This window comes from Carica papaya, chromosome 3 (assembly GCF_054855325.1).
Source record: "Carica papaya isolate Zhongbai chromosome 3, ASM5485532v1, whole genome shotgun sequence".
Lineage (NCBI taxonomy): Eukaryota > Viridiplantae > Streptophyta > Magnoliopsida > Brassicales > Caricaceae > Carica > Carica papaya.
In genome coordinates, this window is record NC_142311.1 from 29832175 (window position 1) to 29856150 (window position 23976).

General features: G+C 36.7%; 1 long non-coding RNA gene and 6 pseudogenes across 1 annotated transcript; 1 reads left to right on the forward strand and 6 right to left on the reverse strand.

The window, feature by feature from the left end:
* The first annotated feature begins 11633 nt into the window (after positions 1-11633).
* On the forward strand, positions 11634-13412 carry LOC148268543 (uncharacterized). The gene is made up of 3 exons (XR_015817502.1): positions 11634-11853; positions 12430-12507; positions 13398-13412. It is a non-coding gene; the product is annotated as an uncharacterized LOC148268543 (long non-coding RNA).
* A 3348-nt stretch (positions 13413-16760) lies between these two features.
* On the reverse strand, positions 16761-16879 carry LOC148268544 (5S ribosomal RNA; annotated as a pseudogene).
* Positions 16880-17215: 336 nt separating this feature from the next.
* LOC148268545 (5S ribosomal RNA) lies at positions 17216-17334 on the reverse strand (annotated as a pseudogene).
* A 2209-nt stretch (positions 17335-19543) lies between these two features.
* On the reverse strand, positions 19544-19662 carry LOC148268546 (5S ribosomal RNA; annotated as a pseudogene).
* A 2998-nt stretch (positions 19663-22660) lies between these two features.
* LOC148268547 (5S ribosomal RNA) lies at positions 22661-22779 on the reverse strand (annotated as a pseudogene).
* A 348-nt stretch (positions 22780-23127) lies between these two features.
* On the reverse strand, positions 23128-23246 carry LOC148268548 (5S ribosomal RNA; annotated as a pseudogene).
* Positions 23247-23593: 347 nt separating this feature from the next.
* Positions 23594-23711, reverse strand: LOC148268549 (5S ribosomal RNA; annotated as a pseudogene).
* Positions 23712-23976: the final 265 nt, after the last annotated feature.

The following is a 23976-nucleotide window of genomic DNA, read 5'->3' on the forward strand; positions in this document are numbered from 1 at the left end:
AATATAATGTTAAAAGTTTATCACACCGCAATATTTTTTTTTTGAATTATAAGGAACAAAAACTCCATCTTCTAGTCTTTTTAATCTAAAAAATCCTCTAATAATTTATATAGTTTCACAATTTTTTTCAATTTTTATAAAATGAATATTAATGGGAATTCAGATTTCTAGATGAAGATGGTGAATGCTATTGGAATAATGAAGCTCAAAATGAAAATTAAATTAATGAAATTGAGATAGATGGAAATAGTTTTGAATATTTTCTACTAATTATTTTTTAATTTTGTAATTTTTGTCTTTCGAAGACCAATTTAATGAAAACGGTTAAGCAAGTCTACCCTTTTTACATTTCTTTACCATACTATACATACAAATGAATGTAGAGTTATTTTCTTGATAATTGATTAAAATTAGATAATTAAGTGTTAAATGCTTCAAAATATAAATAAATTTATTGACTATACAAGTATGACATCATAAATTTTTGTTAAAAAATTTTAGAAACAAAATTTAGCATATTACAATCACTTAATAATTTTTTATTTCAAATTAATGATTTAAGAACAAAAAATACGTAACAAAACAAAAATTAGCTAATTTTTTAAATTCAAAGCTACACGTGTTTCACATTTTCTATGTACATGTATGGTATATATAAAAATACGTGTTAAAGTTGAATTTGTTTTTTGATTTTGTTATAATACTATTATATAAGAAAATTTAATCAAAATCCTTACAAGATATCTAGATTCTTATTTGGTATAAATTTGTCATATGCAACTGGATTTTGTTTTGTCTTCAAATGTGTTTGTTATTTTCTAAAAAATAATAGTTTATTAAATAATTGGATATTTTTCCTAATACTCAAAAGTCTTGGCTTCATGAGAAAATATGATCATTAATTCATTTTTTTTGTTAAATATGAATGCTTGATGAACATGCTAAATATTTAATGTCATCCCTAAATTATCATTGTTTCTTTTCATAGATTGCATGGTTTTTATTAATTAATGAGATACATTTTGTAATGGCCCCGAAAATTTAAATGAAATGTATGTATTAAAAATCTCAAATGCAGAAGCGTAATAAAAATTTTGATTAACATCCCTTACACAATAAGCAAAACGTACTCAAAACATGAAGGAACAAACTAACTAAAAGAGATACTCGAAATAAGAACTATAAATATAACTATGAAGTCTTTAGGCGTCCCCTTCGCCGTCTTCCTGCAGAACGGGCTCGAGAACAACGTCTTCCTGATCTGAAATGGTTAAATAAAGAATGAGCTACACCAGCCCAGTAAAGACATCACACTATCTCATCGCCACGAAAGTAAAGGTGGGTAGAAAACAAAAATGACCAATGGAGCATAATTTATAACAAACTCATTTATTAACATAAAAACCTTTACTGTCCACTTACCTCGGTGAGATCCATGAAAACAACATATGAAAGCAATAACATTATTATCATCATGAAATCATATAGACTTTATAACTTAACACTTACTACGCCTTTGCATTTAAATCATTAAACAACATATTTTCCTTTTTTACCAGTCTACTAGTATCCATGGGGATCCATAGGGGGTCCCCGCTACCCGTGAACCATTAACATTAATAACCTGATTCTAGGGCCGTCCCCATACCCCGTCTGGTATGAGGGTGAAACGGGCCGTCCCCATACCCAGTCCGGTATGGGCGCCAAAACACATAAGGTCTCCATACCCCGTCCGGTATGAGAGACCACGTTCCCAGTAGGGTTCCCTACAGACCCGGTCTGTCCACCATCTCCTAGGATATCTAGTCAGGCTGTCAACATTTTCTACTTATCATTTCACATAACCTTTTTGCCTTTTTTCTTAATCTCAATCATCCAATCATACACAACATGTAAACAAGTAATTAACACCAAACAAGACAACACAGTATCAGGTTCACCATAATACAAACCATAATAAAAAAAAACCATGATTCATGCATAAGAGACCATAACATAATTACATCAAACATCATACTGCATTTAATACTGAAAATTTGATCAAACAACAACAGACCAACACTGTATCAAACTCGGGCTCCATTGGCAACCTCAATCAATTATACATCTATAAAGTCTCAAAATATCGTTTAATTATTTATTAAGCTTTAATACCGTGATAGAAAATAGGGTGAGGGGTCCTTACTTGTTTCGGGGTCTGAAATCGACTCTACAGTGCGCCTACGGGCTGTCCCTAATTTTCCTAAATTTTTTTTCAAAAAACTGAAATGCACTACCGGTACCTGCACGTGTCCCAAAAAATTCCAAATCAGACCTAAGGCCCCTTTCGGCCAATATCAGAATTCTGGCACGGTGGCTCCGCCGTGCTCCGGTGACGGCGTCACCGCCTGCGGTGGTGATCCGCCTCGAGTTTGCCGTTTTCAGCCGAATTTGGCCAAACTTGCATCAGTCCCTACGATAAAACAACCCTAGGGCCCTCGGGGGGCCAAAAAATCACGAAAAAAAATTGAGACTTACCAGCGGCGATGCTCTCGGGTGCGGCGGCTCCTCCGGCGTGAGTCATGTTTTGATGTTTAGCTCTGATCAACCTGTAGAGAAAAGAACGGTGATCACAGTGGTATAAAATTTGCATCGAACGGAGGCCGGAAAGAGCCTCATCGGAGGCAAAAATAAAGGGGAGTCGCGGCGGCGCCGCCGGACTTCGACCGGATTTTTCAGCCGTTTGACCGGTGTTTGGCTCCAGTTTGGCCATAGGCGGATTCAGCATCGAAAAATGAGCCAGGGGGAGAAAATTTACCTCGATCGGCGGTCAGAAACTTCTCCGATGCGACAGCGAGTGGCGGCGGCCGGCTCCTCCGGCGTCTGGTTCTTCTTCTCCGGCGAGGCACTGGCGGTTAGGGTTTTGTGGTCAGGTGTGGGTGGAGTTATTTATACCCTTTTAATCTCAACCGTCCATCAAAATTAAATCTGGACCGATCGATCACGATTTAATTGGGATTAAATATGGGCCGTCGATCGCGATGCAATCTGGGTCATTCGTGCCTGATTGAATCTGGGCCGTTCGTACGCGTGAATCTGGGTCGTCCGTGTGCGCGGGAACGGATCTGGGTCGTCCAATCGTGCACACGCAGATCGCCCACGTGGTCCATCCCGTGTCAGCATTTCCTTGCCACGCGGCGTGTCCTGGTTGGCCGGGGCTGCTGACCGGGCTGTTGACGTGGCACAACTTTTCTAAATTGCGTTTTGACCTCCGGTTTTCGATTTTCTTTTCAAAAATACCCCCAGAATCCAAATTTTCACTCCTTTTTTCCAAAATTAATTTCAATTAAATCCAAATAATATTTTTACCCAATTTTATCATTATTATTATTTTTATTTTTATTAAATTAAATTAAATAAAAATCTAAAAAATTTAAATACAAAAAAAATAAAAAAATAAAAATAATAAGAATAAAATTAAAAAAAAAATACTGGGGTGTTACACATTTGTTTATTTCTTTTGAAAAATTTACAATACTTTACAATAATATGTTTAGTTATTTTAATGTAATATTTTTAGTTTAAATCATATATTTATATACCAATATATAAAAATTGGTTAAAACATAATATCAGGAACATGACCTAATGGTTAATGAAAATTGTAAAATACCTTTTAATATCCTACATAGTGTAATATAAAAAATATAAGTCAATAATGATAATATTTTAAAATGTAAAATAAAGGTTTACATGATCACAACATTTAGCACCTTGTGAGCCTTTAAAATGTTTGTATACAGGTACAAACTTTACTTTGTAATATTAACTCAACTTATTACTGATCTTGTAAGCTTAACTAATGTGATACATTTATAAGTTTTTGAGTTAGCTATAACTTATTACTAACCTTGTACAAAATTTTCAAAGATAATTATACATTAAAAAACTATTCCACCACATGGTCTATTAGAGCTTAAAAATGAAAAATTCATCCTCCTTGGAAGCTTTTTTATTCAAGTAATCAATTTCTTCTCTCTTCTTCCTAGCCCACAGTCAATATTTTTTTCCTCACATTTTGTTGTCTCTTCATTTTCACCTCACTTTTTAGACTTAAAACTAAATTTTAGCCTCAATATTTTTCTCACATTATGTATAAATGGATGCATATAAATATATAAATATATATATATATATAAAATAAAATTATCAAATAATATTAAGTAAATGGGATTGGTAGCATAGAGCTACAATTGTCAATTCAATGTTTATTATTCCAAAACATTCATTCTTGTGACAAAATAAACTGCTATTAAGATACTAATTACTTTTATAACTTTGTGACTTAGTTTACTTGTTTGAGTATCTATCTTATTCACACGACTTTTATAGGTACAAGGAATACGTACAAGATCTCCTAGATGTATAAAAGTAAAAAATCATTCAATTTTTTATTTGTCCCACAACTTTTATGAGCAGAAGGAATACCTACAAGATCTCCTATTTGTATAGAAGTACAAAATCAAATACTACAAGCTTGCTGTAACCCTAAACAACATATCAAGACTCATTAGTGGAAAACAGTAGTTCCATCGAGGCGAGTTCATTACCTTTACAGGGTGTAAAAAGAATTGACACTTCCGCCTCCACACTACAAGGGATTACTGGCTCTACCATGATGCTTTGGCTAATAAAAGGTGGTGGTGCAAATCCACTACATGTTATGCTAAGTAATGTGCATATATGTGTTTCTAAAAGATAAGCTGTGATCCTGATGAAGAAAGGACAAGTCATAAAACTTGCAGAGGGTGTACAAGAGATCCAAAATTCTTAGACATTAATAGTGTCGCACATACGTTTATTATATGCACAATGTGCATCTCTAATCTCCTCGTCACCACCCTGGCTTAATGATTATGTAGATTGGAAGTTTCATCTTTCAGACTTTATGTCAACTATACATAAAATCCAGACTGCATGATCATTTTTTTTATTAATGGCCCGAGCTTAATCACCACTTTCAATTAGAATCTGGATGAACGTGCCATCTTCCACTGCGTGGTACACAAATCCATACAGAGTTGGTGGCAATATCTACAAAGGCTCTAAGCATAGAGGTGGTGGACGACGCGGCTCTCTAACTAGTCATCGTTTGTTCAAGTTCTATTGTGGCCATGTATTGGAAGCTCTTATCAAAAGTGCTTGCTGCTGTATGATGGGTGATGATTAGATTAAAAATTTGTGTTTGGAATTTAGGTTTTGGAGAAGAGAAAGAAAACTCTTTGGAATTAATGAGAGAATTAAAGGACAATAGAGGATATATATATATGTATGTATGTATATTCTTTTTTTATCTTAAAATTTGTCTAACAATAATGGTACATATTGTTTAAGTAAGCATATTTATATTTGTAAAATATGTGCATATAAACTACATTTAAAAGAAGTGTGAGGTATCCTTGAATTTATTTTTTGATTTATCATAATCTTATTATTTAAGAAAATTTTACTAGAATCTCTAAATGAAACAAAGAATCTGATTTAGTATAAACTAGTAATATGATATGGGCTTTCTTTTAAATATATGCAGAAATTATTTCATTAAAAATAATGGTTTATAAAAGAATTAGAAATTTTTTCTAATACTCAAAATTTTCGAGTTCTAGAAAAATGAGATACTTAAATTCTTATTAAAAGATAAAATATAAAATTATTAGATAAATTGATAGTAAGCCACCACCAAAGAATGGTGCTTTGTTAAAGATCGTCTTAGCCTAAAAAATTAGTGTATACTATATAATGGTAAAACAAGCCGAATAAATTTTCTCAAAATTCTATTAAAGTGACTGTAAAGTCTTAAATATCACTAAAGGATGAATCTATGGCTATTTAGAAAGTGGTTTTATTTTTTGAAATCTTGAACTTAAATGAAGAATCCACTATTAAAATATTGATTTGATTAATTCTATGGTCGCCAACTATTTTAAAATTAACTTTTGAATTTTAATCCATGCACTAAAGAACTTATTCGTCATTCATTTTTTAAAAGTTCAGCACACTACCCAAGGCGATAGTGGCCTCATCCGCTTGGCGTGATGCAGGGCTAGCCTACGAGTGCATGGGCTACCCTACTTGCTGTGTAAGGCCTTGGTGCATTGTGCACCACACGCAGTCCTATTACGGACAGGCGCACAGGGCCCTATCCGCATAGGCCTACTGCGTGGACGGTGCGTGCACAGCGTGCAGCGCCTACCTGTGCGCAAAGTGACGCACGGACGGCTCGCCTGCGCACGATAAGACGATCATAGGATTGACCTCGCACCAAGCGCGCAGATAGGACATGTGCACGTCCTGCGCCTACCGCTCGTGCGTGCACGAGAACAACGCATGGACGCCCGCATAAGCAACCCTTTCTCACAAGATGTTCCTGCAAGATTTTTCTCCCTGTTTTTTCATTTTTTTCTGAAAATCGTTTTATTGAAAATTTAAGGATTAAATAATTAAATTAAAATAAAATGAGATGAATAGTATTAAAATAGAATAAAGTCACATAATTTATGAATTATGATAATAAATTGTGGAGTAAATTAAATGAGTTCAATGTGGTCTAAAGGCCCGAATAAATAGAGTTTTTCAAATACAAATTAAGCACAGTGGTGAGTAGGGTGTTACATTAGCTATCACTAAAACTATCTCTATTATATAACATTTATCACTTTTTAAAACAAAATCTTTCTTTTAATGGGACGACTAATATTGAAGTAATTTATCTCATTAGTAATTGAATCTACTATGTTTAAACTAAGCATATTGGATTCGTTTATCATAGTTTATTAAAAAAATAGTAAATAGACAATTATATGTCAAATTTAAATTAACTGATAATTAGTATTGTTGGAAGGCTCATAAAAAAATATTTGATGCTCTCGAGAAATAAAAAAGCTTGCAATAATAATATGGAACATTACGATCAATTTTAAGAGTATTTTTCTTAGAGTTATAAAAACCAAATTCTCAACTTGATTATTTTTTCTCATTAAAAACTTCACCACCTATATTTCATCCTCATCAAACTTGTAACCTGATATCTTATTACACTTAATCTTGTATGGATAAGGAACAAACATATTAAGTTCATTCTTCTAGTGAAGCTCCGAGTGAGATGTGTGAAGGAAATTAAAGCCATTTAGCTGCAGTAATAATTTTAAATTTATCCATATATTTAATAATTTATCATAAAAAAAATTATCCAAGAAAAATATATCTACAATGAAAAAGGGTGTTGGTATGGATGGCACAAGGGAAGCCTTACCGAGTGGAAATGAGTGCAGCATGGTCTTGGGTCCCATAAGATTTTGTTGGTATAAATATTCTCGAAACTTTCCTTCTTTAAATCTTAAGACCTGAGATTTAGACTATAGAAAATATTAATATTGAATATCTAGATTTTTTATTTGTTCCTGAAGATTAAGAAGAACGAAAAGAAACTTGTTTATTTTTTCTTTCTTCAAATGAATGGAGGTTAAGTGCATACCCTTGAGTTTAATATATAATAAATTACTTGAAAGGTTATGCAGGCTTTGGGAAACTAACTTTTCACTATACTTCTTTGTTGCACCAGTTAAGAAGACTAAGTTTAATTAAAGAACAATTGAATTGTGATGGGAGGATAAATGACATAAGTGCATACCCTTGCGATAAAATAAATTACTATTAAGATATTGATTACATATATAAGTTTGTGACATAGTTTCCTTATTTGAGTATCTATCATTTATCACACGACTTTTATAGGTAGAAAGAAACGAACTAGATCTCCTATTTGTATACAAATAAAAAATCATTCAATTTTTCATTTGTCCCATAACTTTTTTGGGTAGAAAGACTGCCTATAAGATCTTCTATTTATGTAGAAGTACAAAATCAAATACTGCAACATTGCTGTAACCTAAACAACAAATCAAGGCTCATTGGTGAAACTTTTTTTTTCTTCGAATGAATAGATATTAAGTGCTTACCCTTGAGTTTAATTTACAATAAGTAACTTGAGAGGTTATGTAGGCTTTGGAAAACTAACTTTTCGCTATACTTCTTTGTTGCACCAGTCAAGAAAACTAAGTTTAACTGAAGAAAATTTGAATTATGTTGGGAGGATAAATGACATATGATTGAGTATTTTATATATGTCGTGGAAAATATAGAGTTTATTATACTATAACTTATAAAATCTTTGAACTTAAATAAAGAATCTATGGTTATTTGGAAAGTAGTTTCGTTGTTTGAAATCTTTAACTTAAATAAATAATCCATCGCTATTTGAGACATGATTTTATTAAACTTATTGGATATTTTACTTAATTTATATAAAATGCTTATGAACATTGATTTTATTAATTTTATGGTTGCCATTATAGTACAAAATGAGTCAATTCAAATAAAATTTACTTTTAAATTTATTCTCTGTACATAAGAACTTATAAGCTGTTTACTATGAAAAGTAAGAAACAAGTTTGTTAAGATAATGCTAAAACTTTATCATGCTGCATTTTTTTTTTAATTATAAGCGACAAAAACTCAACCTTCTGATCTTTTTAATCTAAAAAATCCTTTTAACAATATATATAGTTTTACAATATTTTCTTCAATTTTTAGAAGATGTGTTTTATGGGAATTGAGAATTTTGGATGAAGACGATGAGTGTTATTGGAACAATAACACTCAAAAGGAAAAGTGAAGGTGCCCCTCCTGACCTTATAAGAGATAAACCTTTATTATTATTTTGGTTGTATATGTATATTCATGGGCAAATCCACTATATGTTATGCTAAGTAATGTGTATATATGTGTTTCTAAAAGATAAATTATGATCCTAATGAAAAAAAGGCAAGTCGCAAAATTTGTAGAGGGTGTATAGGAGATAAAAATGCAGAATGCACTTCTTGTGTTTGCTTTGGTTGCTACAAGTGTCGCTTTAGGGACTGTCAATGTTGCACCTACATTTATTATATGCAGAATGCATAGCTCTAATCTCCTCTAATCATCACTCTAGCTTAATGATTATCCAGATTTGACGTTTTATTTTTTAAATTTTATGTCGACTATATGTAAAATCTAGACTGCATGATCATGTTTTTGATTAACGGCCCGAGCTTGATCACCACTTTCTATTGGAATCTAGATGCACGTGCCATCTTTAACCGCATAGCACACAGATCCCTATAGTGCTAGCGGTAGCATCTACAGAGGCTCTGGGCATGGAGGTGGTGGACGACAAGGCTCTCTAACTAGTCATCATTTATTCATATTTTGTGGTGGCCATGCATTGGATGCTCTTACTAAAAGTGCTTTTTGCTGTATGGTGGGTGATGATTAGACTTGAAAATTTACTATAGAGGATATATACATATATATGTATATTGTATATTATTTTTCTATCTCAAAAATTCTCTAAAAAATAATTGTTCATTAAAAAATTGGATGTTTTTTCTTACACTTAAAATTCTTTGGTTCTACAAAAATGAGATTATTAAATTTTTTGAGAGATAAAAGATCAAATTATTAAATAGACTGGTAGTAAGCGACCACCAAAGAATGGTGCATGGTCAAAGATTGTCTCAGCCTAAAAAATTAGTGTATCCTATATAAATGGTAAAACAAGCAGAAGAAATTTTCGCAAAGTTCTATTGAAATGACTATAAATTCTTAACAATTTCTAAAAACTATCTCTATTATATAACTTCTTGTCGTTCTTTTAAAAAAATCTTTTTTTTATGGGACAACTAATATTATAGAAATATATCTCACTATTAATTCAATCTAATATGCTTAAACTCAACGTATTGGATTCATTTATCATAATTCGTTAAAAAAATAGTAAATAGATAATTATATGTCAAATTTAAATTAACAAATGATCAGTATTTTTCGAAAGCTCATAAATAGATATTCGAACTTGTCTCGATACTCTCAAGAAATAGAAAAGCTTGCAATAATAATATACAACATTACGATCAATTTTAAGAATATTTTTCTTAGGAATTATAAGAACCAAATTCCAAAGTTGATAGTTTTCCTCATATATAACTTCACCAGCTCTATTTCATGCTCATCAAACTTGTAACCTAATATCTTATCAAACTTAATCTTGTATGGATCAGGAACAAACATATTAAGTTTGTTCTTCTAGTACAGCTCCCAGTGAGATGTGTTAGAGAAATTGAAGTCGTTCAGTTGTAGTAATAATTTTAATTATATCCATATAATTAGTAATTTATCATAAAAAAACCAACCAAAAAAAATACAACTATAATGGAAAAGGATGGTGGCATGGATGGCACAGGTGAAGCCTTACCGAGTGGAAATGAGTGCAACATGGTCTTGGGTCCTGTAAGATTTTGCTAGTGCAGATCTTCTTCAAATCTTCCTCTTTTAGACCTTATGACCTAAGATTTAGATTGTAGAAAATATTAACATCAAACATCTAGATTTTATATTTGTACTTAAAGATGAAGTAGAATGGAAGAATAGTATGCATTCTCATGAAAATCGTTTAGAAACAACTGCATAGTTCACGAAGTTTAGTTTGTTAATTGACTATAGTATAATTAGTTATTACTTTCTCAAAACCTGTTATTCACTCATGATTCTGCCTTGATTGGGAATGTTCAATGTACAATTACCGTACCAGCTTTCATGTGGTCATGACTAATCTACTATATGCTTGGTGCTTGGTTGATATCCTATTTAGTTATGCACCCATGCTTCCTTGGTTTTTCACCCTTATTGATTGATGGATTTGTGGTTGATTCTTCCCATTGCAAAACCAACCCATGTGTGATCTATGTTGCAGTGCCTCTGATACAGGCAGTAGTTCCATGTCACTCCACTTCATGGCAAAGAGACCGACCTTTATAGAACATGTCCAATGTAAGATGATAAGACTATTAAACATGCTACCAGATTGTGGGAACCAACTTATTACTTACTTGATGCTGAAGAATTCATGTGTTTAAGAAGATTCCTTGCATGATCACCAGCATATGCATTTGTTGGGCATCAAGAGGCCTGCTTGGCAGGCCACGTGCATTCTGTTACTAACCTGCTAGCTGTTCAGTCCATGTGGTTAGAAACAGTATGCAAAATTCTTTGTGAAATAAGATAAGAGATTGTCTGGTTAGGAAGACCAAATATAAAATAACAATTTGTTACTGTAATATTCTAAAGGTGATTCACAATTTGAGTTGTCTTATATATGAATTTTCTTGGTTCCAAGATATTCTAGATAAGAGTTAACTGTAGGTTTCTCAATTCAAGCAGTGTTTGGATCTGTCTACAATTGAATTTGGCTGTTCCAGGTCATTCTGCTCAAGTCTCCTTTTACTTTTTTTTTTGGATGAAAATAGTTATACACGTTCCTTTTTGGCAGTCTATACACCTTCTCACGCATGGTTGAAGTGAAGGAAATTGTTGTTGTTTGTGATCCATCCTACAAAGATGTGTTTGAAAGTTTGATATCTCTAACTTCTCTCTGTTCTCTCTTGCTTTCTCTTCTCCAGCTTCTTATTCCCGTGTATGCAAGCTCATATGTGTTTATTTGTGCATTGATAATGCATGTGCATACTTATGCTTGGAGTTGGGTGTTACGTGTCTGTTCGTACACGCATGTTCGAGTGCACGTGCTCTGTATAGTTGGTTTCCATTTCATACTTGAATTTAGGTGTTGGCTGCTTTTGAGCTTCTTGTTTCTAGTTCTACAGAAAATATTTAAACTTATTGATTAGCTTTTTCCCAGACACCAAGGAGAAGATCAATGTGGATCTCAATCTCGCTCTGCCTAGGAAGGAGAGACAAGTTTCTGTGTACAGTGGACTTCAGGTGCATGCTGAGTGTTCTAAATTAAGCAAGCCTCGATTTGTTCTTTTTTTGCATCACGGATCAGATTTCTTGTGGTACATTCTTTAGTGGGGAATTTATTAGGTTGTACTATCCAAGTCATGTCAGTTATTCTCATTCACGGTGTTCTCCATCTGTTCTGTAGCTGCTTATATTTCAAGAGAAATAGTTAGCTTAAATCAATGGGCAGGAAGGAGCACATAAATTTTTTATTAATTTACCAGCATTTTGCAATGCTATCAGTATAGACACTTGGCAAAAAAGCACAGGAAGATTTGTTTGGATATGTACTTAGGGAAAAAGGCATTGAGCCTATCTCCATGTGTTTTTTATGTATTCATGAAATTGGTTTCTTAATCAAATATCAGAAAAAAAATATTCTTTTCTAGTTGTATTTTGCATTTTCAGAGTAATTTTTTTTATCAAAGTACGATACGTTTGAGTTATACATTTTGGAATGCCATGCCACAAATATTTGGTGTGAAATACTGTCAGTTGTACTCTACTGCTGATAATAGCATTCTTCTATTAGAATTATATTTTTCTTTTCTTCTACAGGAAGTCGATTCGAACTCTGAGCTTGTTTGCATTCATGATTCTGCAAGGCCTTTGGTGTTATCTGGAGATGTAGAAAAGGTTCGGACAGTAAATCCCTTTGTATACACACATCTTGTGCATGGTTGAGGTTGCTTTATGAACTGAACAAAGCAAGCCTTGTGGATACTGGACATGTTTATTTTGAATTGAATTATGAATTAAGGATTAGAATAAGAGAACTATTGGGGTTTCCACCAGTGTTTACCGGTTATTTGTTTATGGTGCATACTAATTTTTTGGATATGTTTGTGCCGATGATCTTTAGTGGGCCATTCATTTAAAAGCACTATTTAATTGTTATCAAATTCAATGGCATTTTAATCAATTTGTCCCTTCTCTCTTGATTTTTTCCAAACATACCCAGCATGATTGACACTTTTGATCATCCTATACGGTACTACATGGTAGTTTGATTGTATTTAGTGGATATTATTGCAGCTATCTCTTGTACTCATATGCACATTCAAATTATTTTTTTACACATGTTTTTATCTTCTTCTTCAGAAAAAAGAAAAAAAACTCATGTTTCTATCGTATTGTCTGCTTTCGTATGGCACTTGTTCACATACTGTAACCCTTCAGATGAACAAAACAGAACATTTCCCAAAAGATCTCTATATTGTCAATCAACCCTTCAACTTTTGTGACAAAGCCATGTAGTTGGCATATTCTAATAAACTCTGCAAATCAGTTTTTTTGAGTGCTTGCTAAATTTACATAAAAATTCATATGAATAGGCCTCTGAACCTATCATCAACTAATTTATTAGGTTGCAGATGCTAATCGTGTTCTATGTGATAAGCTTTATCCTCAAGTCTTTTCTTCTTCTTGTCTTTTCTGTTTCTCTAAGTAGTTTTCACTACTTCAGCCCGTTTCTATTTGATTTGGAAGCAAGAAGGTAACATGGTGTATCAACTACTTGCTGTTAGGTCCTAAAAGATGGTTGGCTTATTGGGGCAGCTGTGCTTGGTGTCCCAGTCAAAGCTACAATCAAAGAGGTATTTACTGATTTATGGCAAGTAATTATGGGCTTTTTTTGAGTAATAAAAGTACCAACATAGCCAGCATACGCTAAGTGTCTGTCTCTGCGAAACTTAATCTCCATATTATTATTGGCAATTGTAGCCTGTAGGTCTTTATGCTATTTGGACTTTACTTCGTTCTTCTATCTATTCTTTTTCTCTTTAGATTAAAAGCACTATAAGTAGTATTTTCAGCAGCACCTTCAAGGTAGCTAACTGTAATCTGTCAACATGACCCTGGCAATGGAAGTCTACTTCTATATGGGCATGCAGTAATGATTAGATGTTGTGACATTCTTACTTAAAGACCTGTACTCTTAGAGCATCTTTCTGCTTAAAGGATAAACAATGAGCTTGAATCTTGGACATTAACTTGCAGTGACAACATTCCATTGATGAACTTTTGCATCTTTGCGTTGTCATGGTTATGGTCCGTATCATAGGTGATGTAAAATGGTTTTTAAATTGCCTAAATAGACTAGCAATTATAATTCTATTAAATATAAAATTATTCTACTATTTAGGATTGTACTATTAGAGTTTTAATAACTTTGGAATCTCATTGTTTTCGGTATTTAATTTTCCTATTTGTATTATTATATTATTTCCTAATCTGATTAGTATTAGTAGTCTAATTTTATTAAGCAAAAGAAAACTTATGAAATATTATAAATATCTTTATAAATTCACTTTTGAGGTAAATTTCGGTTTTTCAATAAAACACTGTAAGAGTTTCTCAATTTTTTAGTCGTGTGAAACTTCTTATATCTGATGTTTAAAAAATCTTGGGTATGATGTGTATGTTCTTACTCTAGAATCAATAAGAAGCAAAATATCTCTAACTTGTCCTACAATAATAGAAACTTATTGTGGAATCAATTGGTATAAGCTTATTAAGAGAGAACTCAAATATCTTCAAGAGCTTAAAATTGAAAGGACTCGAGAAAACTATTCTGAAATTATTTTTCTGCTTAACTTCTTTATTCCTTGCATACTTGGAGTTGGTTTTATACATAGACTAGAAAGTAACAGTTATCTGAAGATCAGAAACTGCCTATCCATTAAGAAAACCAAGCAAGAGAAATTCAAACACTACAAACTACCTATCTGAACTTCCTACCTTAACTGACACTAACATAATATATAGCCATGTCATATAGTAATATAATAAAATAGAACATGACATGACTAATCAAACATTTGGCAGTTAACAGCCCATCCCTTAATTCTTTTTCCTCTGGTAGACTTTGTCAAATGGCTCAATATGTGAGGCATAAAACAGTCATTTGCAGCTTAACAATCTGCTTATAACTCTGCATTTCACCTGTTAAACGTGCAGTTATCACATTTTATTGGAACTATTTATTTTTTAGAATAATATACAGAAGAATTATTCCTTATTTATAGATGTAATGGCTTGGCGTAACTTCAATCAAAAATTAGTTGAATTTAAAATAAAGAATTTCAAGCCCTTCTGCTCACCTATTACGTCAACATTTCCACCACCTAATGAAGTTTGGATTGTGTAATATATTTCTCAGTTAATCTTATTTTTTGTGAAACCCCTTCCCTAATTCATTGCAGGCAAAATGAGGTGCGACAGACGGTCCATTCATTTGGGTATGAGTCAATGCACTAGAGCATTTCGGTTAATATTAGAACTAGAAGCAGAGGTGCAGTGTGCGCGCACAACGAAACAAATACGATAAGGGGGAGGGAAGGAGAAGGAGTACATTTATTTGCTGTGCGGAATAGAACGAGTGTGATCACACCAGCACTAATGCACCGGATCGCGTCAGAACTCCGCAGGAAGTCCTTGTGTTGCAACCGTCATTTTTAGGACAGGGCGTTAAACTTTACGCACAATCGGAGCCGCGGTAAGCCTGTTCATTCACCAGCATTAGTCGCGGCACCGAACATTTTGGTTAATATTTTTTGTGCATTCATTTATAGTCCACCACGTAATAAGAGTGTCATTACGAGTATCCTACATAGTAGAACAACAATAATAGAGGTGCGGTGGGTGGTCCGTTCATCTGGGTGTGAGTTAAGGTGTTGGGACATTTTGCTTGATATTAGAACTAGAAGCAAATGGGCAATGTTCACGGACAGTGAAATAGATGATGGGAGGGGGGAGGGAAGTAGAAGGAGTATATGCATTTGCTTCGCGAAATGAGACGGGTGCGATCATGCCATCACTAATGCACCAGATCCTATTAGAACTCCGCAGTGAAGTATTCTTTAGCAAGAGTAGTACTAGGATGGGTAACCTCCTGGAAAGTACTCGTGTTGCACCAGTGTTTTTGCGAAAAGGGAGTTAAACGTTACGTGCAACGGGAGTTATGGTCTGTCATTTTATTCGCTGGCGTGAGTCGCGGTGCCGGGTTAATATTTTTCATAGAAAAAATTTGCAGTCCACCACGTAATAAGAGTGTTATTACGAGTATCTTATAAAGTAGAATAATGAAAATAGAGATGTTGCGCGCAGTCCGTTCATTTAGGCATCAGTCGAGGCACCGAGGCATTTTGCTCGATACTAGAACTAAAAGCATATGTGCGGTGTGCGCGCACAATGAAACAAATTATGGGAGGGGGGAGGGAAGGAGAATGGGTATCAAATGGATCATCCCCCACGCCTCTTTTTTCGTGGTTTTACTATGTAAGATACTCATAATGACACTTTTATCTCGTGATAAATTATAAATGAATACACAAAAAATATTAAGTAAAATTCCCTGCACTGCGACTCATGCTGGTGAATGAACTGGCGGACCGTCTGTCAAGTTGCGCATAAGGTTTAACGCCCTGTCTGCAAAAAAATGGGTGCAACACGAGGACTTCCCAGGAGGTGACCCATCCTAATATTATTCTCGCCCAAGCACGCTTAACTACAGAGTTCGATTCGGTACATTAGTGTTAGTATGATCATAACCCTTCCATTTCGCGCTGCAAATATATATACCCCTTCTTCTTACCTCCCCCTCCCATCATTTGTTTCGTTGTGCGCGCACACCGCACCTCTCCTTCTAGTTCAAATATCAAGCAAAATATCCCAGTGCCTCGACTCACACCTAGATGAACGGACTGCTAAATGAACCTCTATTTTCGTTGTTCTACTATATAAGATAATCGTAATGACACTTTTATCACATGGTCTACTATAAATGAATGCACGAAAAATATTAAGCAAAATGCCCTGATGACGCGACTCACGTCAGCGGACTGTGGCTCCGGTCGCGCATAACATTTGATACCCCGTCCGCAAAAAGAAGGGTGCAACACGAGAACTTCCCAATAGGTCACCCATCCTAGTAATACTCTCGCCCAAGCATGTTTAACTACGAAGTTCTGATGGGATCTGATGCATTAGTGCTTGTATGATCGCAAATTTCCCATTCTGTGTTATAAATACATATACCCCCTCTCCTTCCCTCCCCCTCCCATCATTTGTTTCACAGTGCACGCACACCTCACCTTTGCTTATAGTTCTAATATCAAGCAAAATGTCCCGACGCCTAGACTCATGCCTAAATGAACGGACCGCCCGTCGCACCTCTGTTTTTGTTATTCTACTAATTAAGATACTTGTAATAATACTCTTATTACGTGGTGTACTATAAATGAATATACGAAAAAATTAAGCAAAATGCCCTAACGACGCGACTCACACTGACGGACTCTGACTCTGGTCGCGTGTAATGTTTGATGCCCCATCCACTAAAAGAAGAGTGCAACACGAGAACTTCCCAAGAGATCACCCATCCTAGTATTACTCTCGCCCAAGCATGTTTAACTACGGAGTTCTGATAGGATTCGGTGCATTAATGTTGGTATGATCGCACCCGTCCTATTCCGTAGCTCAAATACATATACCCCTTCTCATTCCCTTCCCCCTCCCATCATTAGTTTCACTCTGCGCGCATACCTCACCTCTACTTCTAGTTCTAATATCAAGAGAAATACCCCAGCTCCTCGACTCACGCCCAGATGAACAGACTGCCGGCTGGACCTCTATTTTCGTTGCTCTACAAATTAAGATGCTCGTAATGACACTCTTATCACGTGGTGGACTATAAATTAATACATTAAAAGTATTAAGCAAAATTCACCAGACTGCGACTCACACAGGCGAATGAACCGGCTAACCGTCGCTCTAAACGCGTGCAACGTTTAACATCCCGTCTGAAAAATAATGGTGCAACACGAGGACTTCCTAGGAGGTCACCCATCCTAGTACTACTCTCGCCGAAGCATGCTTAACGACGAAATTATAATGGGATCCGGTGCATTAGTGCTTATGGGCCCGGTGCATTAGTGCTGATATGATCACACCCGTCCAATTCTGTGCTACATTTACATATACCCCTTCTCCTTCCCTCCCCCCTCCCATCATTTGTTTCGCTGTGCGCGCACACTGCACCTCTATTTCTAGTTCTAATATAGAAAGAAATGCCACGACGCCTTAACTCATACCCAGATGAACGGACTGCCCACCGTACCTCTGTTTTCGTTGTTCTACTATATAAGATACTCGTAATGACACTCTTATCATGTGGTGAACTATAAATGAATGCAAGAAAAATATTAAGCAAAATACCCCGACGTTGTGATTCACATTTGCGAATGAACCGACAGACCGTGGCTCCAGTCCCGTGTAACGTTTAAGGCCCCCTCTGCAAATAGACGGGAACAACACGAGGACTTTCTAGAAAGTCACGTATCCTAATACTATTCTCGCCCAAGCACTCTTAACTGCAGAGTTCTGATGGGATCTAATTAATTAGTGCTGGTCTGATCGTACCTCTTCTATTTTATGCTACAAATACATATACCCCTTCTCCTTTCCTCCACCCTTCCAAATACATATATACCGCATCTCTGCTTCTAGTTCAAATATAGAGAAAAATGCACCGATGCCTCAAATCATGCCTAGATGAACGGACCACCCGCCGCACCTCTGTTTTCGTTGTTCTACTATATAAGATGCTCATAATAACACTCCTATTACGTGGTGGACTATAAATGAATGCACGAAAAAATATGAAGTAAAATATCCTGACGTTGCGACTCACGTCGGCTGACTGTGGCTCCAATCGCGTGTAACGTTTAATACCCTGTCTGCAAAAAGACGGGTGCGACACAAGGACTTCCTAGGAGGTCACCCATCTTAGTACTACTCTCGCTCAAAAACACTTAGCTACAAAATTTTGATGGGATTCGATGCATTAGTACTAGTATGATCGCGCCTGTTCCACTCTGCACTACAAATACATAAACCCTTTCTCCTTCCCTCCCCCCTCCCGTTATTTGTTTCGCTGTGCGCGCACACCACACCTCTACTTCTAGTTTTAATATCAACCGAAATGCTCTGGTACCTCAACTCACGCCAAGATGAATGGACCACTCGCTGCACCTCTGTTTTCGTTGTTCTACTAATTAAGATACTCGTAATGACACTTTTATCACGTGGTGGACTATAAATAAATGCATAAAAAATTTTAAACAAAATGCTCAGGCGCTGGGATTCACGCCGGCGAATGAACCGACGGACCGTGGCTCCACTCGCGTATAATGTTTAATGCCTCATCCGCAAAAAGATGGGTGCAACATGAAGACTTTCCAGGAGGTCACCCATCTTAGTACTACTCTCGCTCAAGAACGCTTAGCTACAAGTTCTGATAGGATCCAAAGGATTAGAGCTTGTATGATCGCACCCGTCCCATTTTGCGCTGCAAATGCATGTGCCCCTTCTCCTTCCCTCCCCCTACCATCATTTGTTTCACTGTGCGTGCACACCTCACCTCTGCTTCTAGTTCGAATATCAAGCGAAATACTTTGGCACCTCAACTCACGCCCATATTAATGGACCGCTCACCACACGTCTATTTTTGTTGTTCTACTAATTAAGATGCTCCTAATAACACTCTTATCACGTGGAGGACTATAAATGAATGCACGAAAAATATTAAGCAAAATGCCCTGACGCCATGACTCACACTGGCGGATGGTGGCTCCAGTTGCGTGTAACATTGAATGCCCCGTTAGCAAAAAAATGGATGCAACACAAGGACTTCCCAGGAGGTCACCCATCCTAGTACTACTTTCGCCTAAACACGCATAACTGCGGAGTTCTAATGGGATCTGGTGCATTAGTGCTGCTATAATTGCACCCTTCACTATTTGCGCTGCAAATACATATACCTCTTCTACTTCCTTCCCCCCTCCTGTCATTTATTTCATTTTACGTGCACACCGCTACTCTACTTTTAGTTTTAATAATAAGCGAAATGTCTCAGCACCACGACTCACGCTCAGATGAACAGACTGCCCGCCACACCTTTTTTTTTATTGTTCTAATATGAAAGATGCTCGTAATGACACTTTTATTACGTGGTGGACTATAAATGATTCACAAAAAATATTAAGCAAAATGCCCAGGTGCGGTGACTCATGTCAGCAGACTGTGGCTCCATTAGTACATAATGTTTATCTCTGTGTCCGCAAAAAGATGGGTGGAACACGAGAACTTCCCAGGAGGTCACCCATTTTAGAACTACTCTCGTTCAAGCACACTTAAATATGAAGTTAAGATGCGATACAGTGCATTATTACTGGTATGGTTACACCCGTACCATTTTGCGCTGCAAATACATATACTCCTTCTTCTCTCCCACCTCCCATCATTTATTTCGCTGTACACGCACACCGCACCTCTCCTTCTAGTTCTAATATCAAGAGAAATGTCCCGGTGCATCGACTCATGCCCAGATGAAAAAAATGCTCGCTGCACCTCTGTTTTCGTTGTTCTACTATGTAAGATGCTCGTAATGATACTCTTATCATGTGGTGGATTATAAATAAATACACAAAAAATAATAAGCAAAATATATCAGCACCACGACTCACACCAGCAAATGAACCGATGGACCGTGACTTCGGTCGCGCGTAATATTTAATGCCCCGTCCACAACAAGACGGATGCAACATAAGGACTTCTCAAGAGGTCACCCATCTTGGTACTACTCTCGCTCAAGCATGCGTAGCTGCGAATTCTGATGGGAGCTGGTGTATTAGTGCTGGTATAATCGCACTCGTCCCAATCCACGTTGCAAATGCGTACGCCCCTTCTCCTTCCCTCCCCCCTCCCATTCTTTGTTTCCCTATGCGCGCGCACTTCACCTCTATTCTAGTTCTAATTTCAAGCAAAATGGCCCGACGTCTCGACTCAAGCTCAGATGAACAGATAGCCCACAGCACCTCTATTTTCATTGTTCTACTAATTAAGATAATTGTAATGACACTCTTATTACGTGGTGGATTATAAATGAATACACAAAAAATATTGAGCAAAATATCCCGACACCGTGACTCACACTGGCAAATGAACCGGCGGACTGTGCCTCCAGTGGCGTGTAATGTTTAATACCCCGTTCGTAAAAAGACGTGTGCAACATGAGGAATTCCCGATAGGTCACCCATCTTAGTGCTACTCTCACCCACGCACAATTTGCTACGAGTTTTGATGGGATCCAGTGCATTAGTGCTGGTATGATTGCACCCGTCCCATTCCGCGCTTAAATATATGTACCCCTACTCTTTCTCTCCCCCCTCCCATTATTTGTTTCACTGTGCACGCACACCACGCTCAGATGAATAGATTGTTCACCGCACCTCTTTCTTCGTTGTTCTACTATGTAAGATGCTAGTAATGACACTCTTATCATATGGTGAACTATAAATGAATGCACGAAAAATATTAAGCAAAATGTCACGTAGCCGCGGCTCACACTGACGAATGAACAGGCAGACCATGGCTCCGGTCGTGCATAACGTTTAACGCCACATCTGCAAAAATACGGGTGCAACATGAGAACTTCTCAGGAGGTCACCTATACTAGTATTACTCTCACCCAAGCATGCTCAACTACAGGGTTCTAATGGGATCTAATGTATTAGTGCTGATATGATCGCACTTGCTCCATTTTGTGCTACAAATACATATTCCCCTTCTCTTTCCCTCCCCCTCCCATCATTTGTTTCACTGTGCATGCACACAGCACCTTTGCTTTTATTTCTAATATCAAACGAAATGCCTCGGTGCCTCGACTCACGACCAGATGAACGAACCACCCGACGCAACTCATTTTTCATTGTTCTACTTTGTAAAATAATTGTAATGACACTCTTATCACATCATTGACTATAAGTGAATGCATGAAAAATATTAAGCAAAATGCTCTGATGCTGTGACTCACACCGACAGACTGTGGCTCCAGTCGCGCGTAACATTTAATGCCCCGTCCACAAAAATACAAGTGTAACAAGAGGACTTCTCAGTAGGTCACCCATTCTAGTATTACTCTAGTCCAAACACAGTTAACTGCATAGTTCTTACGAGATCAAGTACATAAGTGTTGGTATGATCGCACACGTCTTATACCGCATTACAAATACATCTACCCCTTCTCCTTCCCTTCCCCTTCCCTTCATTTATTTCGTTGTCTGCGCACACTGCATCTCTACTTCTAGTTCTAATATAGAGCGAATGCCCCGGTGCATCGACTCATGCCCAGATGAACGGACCACCTGTCATCCCTCTATTTTTATTGTTCTACTATGTAAGATACTCGTAATAACACTCTTATCACGTGGTGGACTATAAATGAATGCACAAAAAAGATTAAAAAAAATGCTTTGATGTCGCGACTCACGCTGGTGAATGAATCAGTGGATCATAGCTTTGGTCGCGCGTAACATTTAACGCCCCATCTGCAAAAAGACAGGTGCAACACGAGCACTTCCTAGGAGGTCACCCCCATCCTAATACTACTTTCGTCCAAGCACGCTTAACTATAGAGTTCTGATGAGATCCGGTGCATTAGTACTAGTATGATCGTACCCGTCCCATTTGACCGCACCTCTGTTTCTAATTCTAATATCAAACGAAATGACCCGGCGGCTCGACTCACGCCTAGATGAACGAACTGCCCGTCGTACCATGTTTTTTGTTGTTCTATTATGTAAGATGCTCATAATGACACTCTTATCACGTGGAGAACTGTAAATGAATGTACGAAAAATATTAAGCAAAATGCCTCGGCGCTGCAACTCACGACGGTAAATTGTTGCTCTTGTCGTGCGTAACATTTAACGTCCCATTAGCAAGAAAAAAGGTTCAACAAGAGAACTTCCCAAAAGGTCACCCATTCTAGTACTATTCTCCCCCAAGCACACTTCATTGTTGAGTTCTGATGTGATCTAGTTCATTAATGCTGGTATAATTGCACCTGTACCATTTCGCGCTACAAATACATATACTCCTTCTCCTTCCCTCCTCCTCCCATCATTTATTTCGCTGTGTGAGCACACCGCACCTCTGCTTCTAGTTCTAATATAGAGCGAAATGCCCCGGCACCTTGACTCACGCCTAGATTAACAGACCAGCCATCGCACTTTTGCTTTCGTTGTTCTACTATGTAAGATACTCGTAATGACACTCTTATCTCGTGATGGATTATAAATAAATGCACGAAAAAAATAAATAAAATGCCACGGCGCTGCGACTCACGCCGGTGGATAAACCGACGAATCGTGTCTCTGGTTGCGGGTAATGTTTAATGCCCCATCCACAAAAAGACAAGTGCAACACGAGAACTTCCCAAGAGGTCACACATCCTAGTACTACTCTCGCCCAAGCACGATTAACTGCGAAGTTCTAATGAGATCCGGTGTATTAGTGCTGGTATGATCACACCCATTCAATTTCGCGTTGCAAATACATATACCCCTTCTCCTTCCCTCCCCACTCGCGTCATTTATTTTGCTATAGGCACATACTGCACCTTTGCTTCTAGTTCTAATATCAAGCGAAATGGCCTAGTGCCTCAACTCACGCCCAAATGAACAGACTGCACGTCGCACCTCTATTTTCATTGTTCTACTATATAAGATACTCATAATGACACTTTTATCACGTGATGGACTATAAATGATTATACAAAAAATATTAAAAAAATAATTTCTGGTACCTTGACTCACTTTTACGAATAAACTGAAAAATCGTGGCTCCATTCGCGCGTAATGTTTAATGCCCTGTATGCAAAAATAAGCAACACGAGAACTTCCCAGGAGGTCACTATCCTAGTAGTACTCTCGCCCAAGCACCTTTAATTGCGGAGTTCTGATGGGATCCGGTGCATTAGTACTGGTATGATTGCACATATTCCATTATGTGCTGCAAATACATATATCCCTTCTCCTTCCCTCCCCCCTCCCGTTATTTGTTTCATTATGCGCGCGCACCTCATCTCTACTTCTAGTTCTAATATAGAGCGAAATGCTCCAGCACCTCCACTCAGGCCAAGATGAATGGACTGCCCGTTGCACATCTGTTTTCATTGTTTTACGATTTAAGTTGCTCATAATGACACTCTTATCACGTGGTGGATTATAGATGAATGCACAAAAAATATTAAGAAAAATATCC